The sequence below is a fragment of the Hemiscyllium ocellatum genome, chromosome 30 (genome assembly GCF_020745735.1).
Source record: "Hemiscyllium ocellatum isolate sHemOce1 chromosome 30, sHemOce1.pat.X.cur, whole genome shotgun sequence".
Classification (NCBI taxonomy): Eukaryota; Metazoa; Chordata; class Chondrichthyes; order Orectolobiformes; family Hemiscylliidae; genus Hemiscyllium; species Hemiscyllium ocellatum.
The window spans coordinates 36,010,088-36,019,176 of NC_083430.1; positions in this window are offsets into that span (position 1 = coordinate 36,010,088).

The following is a 9,089-nucleotide window of genomic DNA, read 5'->3' on the forward strand; positions in this document are numbered from 1 at the left end:
ATTCCTACAGTTTTGAGCACAAAGGAGTTTTGAGGGGATAGTCCAAATACTGGCTTATCTCAGGAGAAGCTGAGTTTCAGCAAGATCCAGCCCTGTCACTCTTATCTTTTCACCCAAGAACACCTGACAATGCATTTTTCATTTAGCATTGATGGGTTACTAATCACACTAATATCCTGAGGTGATCTTGGGATAAATTTCTTCTCTCTTAGCTGGATCAATTCTCCTAAGGTTTCCACTATTATATGGATTAAACTATCCAGCATGGAAAAAAATAAATTCTTTTCACTTTTGAATGAATGATGTGTACAGCAAATCCCCTCCTCCTTGCTTTTGCCAATTATAAACAGTGGGGAGGAGGGGTTTTAATAAGGCAGCTTTTGTCAGAAGATCTCAGTCCCTTATTGGGGTGTTTTAAAGAATTGCTCTGGGACCACTTTGGAAAGTATACATATTTAAGACCTTAAGCAATCATTTAGATTGCTTGTCTCCAATTTGAAACGTTTTATTTCCTAATACAAAATTACATGAAAAATATACCCTAAATTTAACCATTTACTATCTTTTTAACAAACCACGCAGGTCCAAAGCAATCTTTCATTCTGTATATAAAGTATTGAATGCCCTCGATTAGGTTCCAACCCACACCTCATTGCTTTCATTTTATGCACAAACAACCTGAGACCCTTGATTAGCCTCCTGCCTATACCTCCTGTAGGGCATCTATTTTACCATTTATGAATAAATTGAGCTTCATCTAAATTAGATTCAAGATGTCCTCCAGGCATCAGTTTTTGTACATGAATCTGATACATAAAGAAAATTAAATGCAATAATTAAGAATATTGTTACTTCACACCTAGATAAATATCCTCTCTCAGAACATAACTTTTGTTCTTGATAATTTGTCCTCATTTCTTGACACAACCTTTCAATTTATTAATTTCTGACTTCAGGCAACAGCAATAACAGAAGATTAGCTGACTCTCATAGGAATATGTGGATTGCATGGAGTGCATCATGCCTGGGCTGCATATCACCTTGTAAGGGGTTCCTTCAAAAGGAGCAGTGAGTCAAGACCATGGCTAATCAATTCAAACCTAAGTAAAGTCATCTGAAAATTACATAGTGGTCTCACCACTATGAAATTCAGACTGTAACTCAGTCACCTGTTTTTTTTTGTAAACCACACCATTCTTATATGGTGTAATTATTCAGGAGCACTGCAAACGGTTTATGATATCATCATAATTATATGGGATTAAACACACATCCCTTCCTAATTTTATCCTCCCTCACTTGAGGAGTTTGCATTATTATTGTCTCTCAAGATACTGGCACAGGGTAGAGAACAATATTAGGCAGTAGAACTCCAGGTAATTACTCAATATGGAGTGATCACATTGAAATATATAGGGTGGAACCTTACGGAACCATGAGGGGTGTCTCCCAACTCACTAGAGAGCTGAAAAAACCTCTACATTGCCTGTTTAAGTGAAATATTCCATTCAGGAACTTAACAGGCCATTGATAGACATCATGAACCCTGGAGACAGTTGCTGGCAACAATTCAATGATCAGCATCATCAGTGGGAAGGAGTTGACACCCACTCATAGACTCAGAACAAAGAAGGACCTGGGCAGTGGGGAGTGATAACAGGAAGAGTCACATAGTGGGGTTGTGGGGGAGAGAGGTCAGCACAAAGGTTAGGGGCTTTGTTCGCAGGAGCCTGCTCCTTTCCTGATGCCAAGTTGCTCAATCAAGATCCTGCAAGTAAACACAGCAAGGCTTCAATAACCCTCTGTGCCATACTATTCCATATTTCAACCACCTGTTACTTGAAAATCTCCTTACAAAATATGATATGCAACTTTTCTAATCTGTGCATTAGGAACAGTTCCCAAGCTATTTTCCCATCACATGTGGCAGCTCCAACTTTTGCCTGCATTGCTAACAATGAATGGATTATAGTTGTGATTAGCACTGCTGCCTCACAGTGCCGGGGACCTTGATTCAATTCCACTCTTGGGTGACTGTCTTTGTAGAGTTTGCACATTCTGCATGTGTGCATGGATTTCCTCCAGGCACCCTGGTTTCCTCCCACAGTCCAAAGGTATACAAGTTAGGTGGATTGGCTATACTAAATTGTCCATAGTGTCTAGGGATGTGCATACTAGGTGAATTAGCCATGAAAAATGCAGGGTTATAAGGATAGGGTAGGGAGAGTGGGTCTGGGTGGGATGCTCTTCGGTGGTTCAGTGTGGACCTGATGGGCAAAATGACCTGCTTTCAAACTGTAAGGATTCTACGATTCTTTAAATTGAAAAACTTTGGCCTGACTGTTTAAATTCTACTTCAAGTTATTGTAGTGACTCATTGTCTGGTATTGTACTAAGCTCTATGAATTGGGTTTGCCTTAGCCTGTGTTCAGTTAACCAATCTTGACCAGGAGTACTAATGAGGTGGAGCAAGTGGCTTCACCTTTCCTTGGGCAAAGCCTAAGATTGTTCAAATGTTCTATACCTGATCAGTATCTGCTTACTTCTTCTGCAAAGTGGACATGTTTGGCAGATACATGCAATTTTTGTGAATGTATCACAGTGAAAGCTGGACTTTATGGTACAGCAACTTTGGTTGCCCTAATAAGTTGCTTGTGAGCCTTTATCTTGTAAGTTGCAGTATATATAGTGAAGACACACTCACTGTGCAGTTATGAATGGAAATCCAGGACTTTGACCAGACAGTAATGACTGGTATATATTTAGTAACCAGCAATAAAGTATGCCATGGAGGGAAATCTGGAGGTGCTGGTGATCTCACGCAGCTGTAACACTTCCCCTCGTTTTCCCTTAAAGCTTTATCTTCCTTTTTTTTCTTACTCTTGAAACTATTCAAAATAGCATCAGATTATGGCAAAGGCGGAAAAGCTTTTCACTATATTTTATTGTTTTTCTCATTGTAAAAGACATAACAATAAAAAAATTCATTCATTCTAGGGTTTTGGGGAATCTGTCAATCAGGCTGCATGCCAATGTCCTCTGTTAGAAGAGCCTGCGTACTGATTAGTTTCATACGTGAACAATAACCAATTGAGCAAGGCAATTTGGTGTGCTTGATTTGCATGGAAATGCAACCTGGGTATCTGCAGAAAGCACAGCATTGGACACCATTACTCACTCCAAGCGTTCTGAAACCATCTCATATAATACCCACAATAAAAAGTCATGTTCGATTTCTTAGAGCATAATAACAGCGCAAGGCCATTGAAATTCTTGAGCTTGTACTACCATTCATTTAGATTATGGCCAAACCACATATTAATGAATTGATGTGCCATGGTTCCATAATCCTTAATCCCCTTACCTAAAAAAAAAATCAGTTTTAGGACATTCTCAAATTGACTCATGCACACGACTTTCTTTTTGGAAAATGTCAAGTTCCTTGTTGCCATTACCATTTCAGAAATGTTTTTCCTGACAATAGCCATAAATGACCTAGCTCTAATTTGGAAGTAATGTCCTAATGCTGAAATAATATTACTGGGAACTCAGCTCTGAGTGGACAGTGAGGAGCCTAATTTTAATTAAATCAATCTTCTCCCCCAGAGTGAATTGCTTTCCTGTATTTACCCAATCAACTCCTTCATTCATCTTAAATACTTTGATTAGATAACCTCTTAATGTCAAATCTTTTCAACCTGTCCTGACTTTAATCCTTTGTGTCCTGATATCTTTGTGGTCTCTCTGCCACATCCCCTCCAATGTTTTGGAGGTATGGTACCTAGATCCAAATATTACTTCAAAATGGAGTCAAAACTAGAACTTTTCACTGTTTTTTTTATTCTCTTTTAATTTAAGAGAACTGCTAACACCTTATCTTTAGAAAAGCTAAAATCTTCAGTAAAGTAAGAAAGAAATTTTATGTTGAAATCTTAATATATTTAATACAAACATCGCAACCAATAATTTATAGTTTGATGACTTATGCTTTCACCCTAATTTTTGGTTTCACTTACTATTGAAGAGAGACATGATAACAAAGTTTTCATCTTGCAATCATCAGGACAAATGCAAGAATGCCAAATTTCGTACAACCATAAGAATTTAAACTGCAGAGGAAAAGGGATTTAGATTACTTGACAAGTCAGCTATGATTGGCAATGTTGCGATGGAAAAAGTAACAGGGAAGAGAAGGCTTCATGCTTCGAGCTAATTCAAAGAGCTAGACTTGAATATATTCCTTTTGTTTTCAGAGAATGGGTTATTGTGTAAGAATACTTGTAAGATGCATAAAGGGTTCATGTAAAGAGCATAACTGTTAAAATGTTTCTTATACTGGGTGTTAGCACACACACAGGATGTTCTGCCAATGCAGCCAAGTCAAAGAATCACTTTTTAAAATGGTCTATAAAAGATTGGTAGATATTTGTTTGCCATGGGTATGTGGCCCTGACCTCAGCTTCTAGTCACAAATCCTTTCCGTCACATAGACTGCTTATTTCCACCTCCATAAATTCATCCATCTCCAATTCTGCTTCAGTTAATCTTCTTTTAAAATTGTCACTTGTGACTTTACTTAGTTCCAGACTTGACTATTCCTTAATCCAGCTGGCCAGTCTTCCACCTGTACCATCTGTGAACTGAGCCTCATCCAAAACTGTTGATTCCCAACTCTGATTTGCAAAAAGTCCAATCCATCTGTGTACTGGCTGACATATATTGGCTCCTGCTCCAGCAATGCTTTAAATGTTTAAATTCTCATCCTGGTTTTCATATTCCTCCAAGGATTCATCTCTCCTTACCTCTGCAAACTCTGTCAACCTTACATGAAGATCTCTTCCTTCAATTAGTTCTAGCATCTTGTACATTCCAGTTTGCATCTCCTCACCACTGACTACCTGAATTCCCTTCCAAAACCATTTTTCTAATTCTCTTTAAATCTATTCTTTTGACCAAATAGTATTTGATGATGCTCTTTTGAAGTGCCTTTGGAGATAGTTCTATATAAAGGCACTACTTAAATACAAGTTATTGTTGCATCTTCTGCAGATGCCCTTTTATTCAGCATTAAGACTTTAAACAGCATCTGCTTTATGAGAGAGAATTGAAAAAGGTAAAAAACAAACTGATCTAAAAAAAGATTCTTGGCTGAGTCTTATGGGATTCATAAAATCCAAACCTTATCTTCAGGCTGTAGTATCCAGGAAAAAAAGTTAACTTGCTTCAGGCCAGATCAAAACTTGAGCAAGAATATCACATTTTAACTGGTGATGGATAAAATGGCCCTTATCCTCTGGATCATGTTAAAACTTCCGCAATGCTGTGGACTGTCAATAATAGCCCAGAAACACAGGCAGCACTGCTGAATGAAACATGTCTGGGAGGCTTTATTAGTTCTAGCCTGTAAATTGCACAAGGTCTGACCTACCTTGAAAGGATAACTGCTCATAAACTGTCACCATTATTATCTGGAATCTGCCATTGCTATGTCCACCCACCATCCCCATCCACTGCCTTCCCGGCCTCTGCCACTTTCATCTCAGCATCTCTAAGAGACAATGAAGCCTAGTATAATATAGTCAGAGCAACTCATCTTTTAAGACTTCGGGGTACAAAAACCAAGTGAGAAGACTGAACATCCTGTCTGAGTAATGTCAGCTTATTTAAAAACTGAGTGGCTGTTATATTGCACTAATATCTGTGATAATGCACTAGCCTTTGATATGTAACTATGGGTTTGTACAGACCTCACTGTTGGAAAATAAAATAAGTATAAAATTCACTAATGCCACTTGCAATTCTCCCGCATGGTCACTTGTAGGACACTAGAAAGTTCAAAGGAAAAGAGGAATCTTGGTGTGCTTATCCACAGATCCCTGAAGGTGACAGGACACGTTAATAGGTTAGTTAAGAAGACACATAGGACACTTGCGTTTATCAGTCAAGGCATAGATTATAACCTCCTTGTTCTTATATTGAAGCTGCATAGAACTTTGGTTAGGACGCTGCTGGAAAATTTTGTGCAGTCTGGCCACCACGTTATAAGGATATGATTGCACTGGACGAAGTGCAGAGAAGATTTAGTAGGATGTTGCCAGGGATGGAGCATTTTTGCTATGATGAGAGGCTGGATAAGCATGGATATATAAGATTATTAACAAAGTCTGGGCATGGATTGAAAGCAGCCATGTTGAAGGGTTAAGAGAAAGATGGCACATTTCTGAAGCAAAAGGCAGGAGCTTTAGAGGGGAATTGTGGAAAAACTTTATCACCCCAGGATGGTGGGTGTCTGGAATCCACTGCCTGGGAGGGTGGTTGAGGCAGGAAACCTCACAACATTTAAAACATACTTGAAGTGTCCTGGCATAATAGGGAGGCAAGTGGGATGAGTGTATGTAGTAGTGTATTTTTGCTATTACAGACTTGGTTGGCCAAAGGGCCCCTTCTGTACTGACTGATTCTGTGGTAAAAATAACTTGAGTTAAGAGATAAATATAGATATATTATTAAAAAGACATGGATCAAGAATAAAGATGAATTGGGCAATCTGCAAGGATGTTCTTTCCTTGCCTTATCCAAGGGTTGCCTCTCCCTCGCCTCTGAAGATAAGTCAGAAGTGGATAGGGAAACAGGGTGGAAGGACCTGATGATACCAGGGTTGGACAGCTAGTGTAGAGTGCAGGCCATCAATCCTAGATCTGGCAACAATGAACAATTAAAGGATGAGGGCAGGATAGGAATCTTGCTCTCCTTTCATTAGGTCAATTGAGAGAATAAGAGAAAGCTCATTTCATACTTTCAGGCGGTAAATGGCATATTGTTGCACTTGTCATCAGACCCTGCTTGTGGTCCCCAAAATCAGTGACTTTGAATTTCTTCACTTCTGTTTCCTTCCAAAAATCAGCATCAGTCTTAAATGACATTTCAAAACCTGTTTTCATCACTACCTCTGACTGATTGTTGATACCCCCTTTGCCTGATGTTTACAACACATTCACTTAACAAAGATATGGCCAGAGTTGGAGGATTTGAGCTATAGGGAGAGGTTGAATAGGCTGGGGCTATTTTCTCTGGAGCCTCAGAGGCTGAGGGGTGACCTTATGGAGGTTTATAAAATCATGAGGGCCAAGGATAGGATAAATAGACAAGGTCTTTTCCCTGGGATGGGGGAGTCCAGCACTAGAGGGCATAGGTATAGGGTGAGAGGGGACAGATATAAAAGAGACCTAAGGGGCAACTTTTTCACACAGAGGGTAGTACATGTATGGAATGAACTGCCAGAGGAAGTGGTGGAGGCTAGTACTATTGCAACATTTAAGAGGTATTTAGATGGGTATATGAATAGGAAGGGTTTGGAGAGAAATGGGCTGGGTGCTGGCATGTGGGACTAGACTGAGTTGGGATATCTGGTCGGCATGGATGAGTTGGACCGAAGGGTCTGTTTCCGTGCTGTACATCTCTATGACTTTAATTGACATATTCTCACAGGTACAATGGACAGCATGTGTCTTCTCCATCACTGGATTACCTTAAATGTAGAGCGAGAACTACATGCATGTGACCATCAAGGCATCCATTGACCTGTGAGAAAGGGCTTTCACCTCTTCATTGTCCACCGCGTCGGTGACAAGAGTTTCCTCCATGCTTTCTGGCAGCTGCCATGTCTCCTTCATTCTCCAAAAGTCAAGTTGCCTCAGATCATCAGTCCAATGTACAAAGTATGTGGATGGATCATAGGGAACAAGGGAAATCCATTGAAGAGATAGCCATTGATCCCTCTACAAAGCACAACACAAACAGCTGATACAACCAATGCCATCTGGTCAGTAGAACAACCAATAAATAGACTCCTGGGCTTCGAAAGGTTCATTTCCAATGCCTGGACTGGTTAGGTAGTATCTTCTAAAGTCCTCCTTCAAGGGTCCTGCTCATTGTCATGGCTTGTTTGATATGTAACAAGACCTTCCAGAGCCCTGAGAACAGTAAGGAACTAGCGAAGGACATAGGCACAGTAGAATGTAAAAGGGGAGGAGAAACAGGAGGCTGAGGGAGATGATTCTGAGGTGCCTCTATTGCATGTCAAGATGGACTCCACCTGCCACCCTTCAGGAAGAAAAACTCTCTCCTCTCCCTCACATCATTCAAGATTACATCCAGGGCAGCTTCAATTAAAGTGAGGGACTGATGTACTGAGATAACAGGAATCCAGCCTGTGACATCTCATTCTGTCTGCTGCAGTGGGAGGTTTTGGCACAAATTGCAGATCTTTAATTTGGGACACTCAGCAGCTGCTGTCATTGCTGCCATGAGATATCAAATTGGATCCCACATTTGATCTGATCTTGAACCTCTCTAATTAATATATTCCACATGCAAATACAAAGAAACAGAAAATAACTGTGGAAAAGGATATGGAAGATATAGACTGTAGGAAAATAGATGGTGACATCTTGCAAAATGTCCAGATTACAGAGGAGAAAGTGCTGGATGTCTTGAAAAGGGTAAAGGTGGATAAATCCACAGGACCTGATCAGGTGTACCCGAGAACTCTGTGCAAAGCCAGCGAAATGATTGCTGGGCCTCTTGCTGAGATATTTGTATCGTTGATAGTCACAGGTGAGGTGCCGGAAGACTGGAGGTTGGCAAACATGGTACAACTGTTTAAGAAGGGAGGTAAAGACAAGCCAGGAAATTATAGACCAGTGAGCCTGACCTCGGTGGTGGGCAAGTTGTTGGAGGGAATCCTGAGGGACAGGATGTACATGCATTTGGAAAAGCAAGGACTGATTAGGGATAGACAACATGGCTTTGTGCATGGGAAATCATGTCTCACAAACTTGATTGAGTTTTTTGAAGAAGTAACAAAAAGGATTGATGAGGGCAGTAGATGTGATCTATATGGACTTCAGTAAGTTCCCCATGGGAGACTGATTAGCAAGGTTAGATCTCACGGAATACAGGGAGACCTATCCATTTGGATACAGACCTGGCTCAAAGGTAGAAGACAGAGAGAGGTGGTGGAGCATTGTTTTTCAGATTGGAGGCCTGTGACCAGTGGAGTGCCACAAGGATCGGTGCTGAGTCCTCTA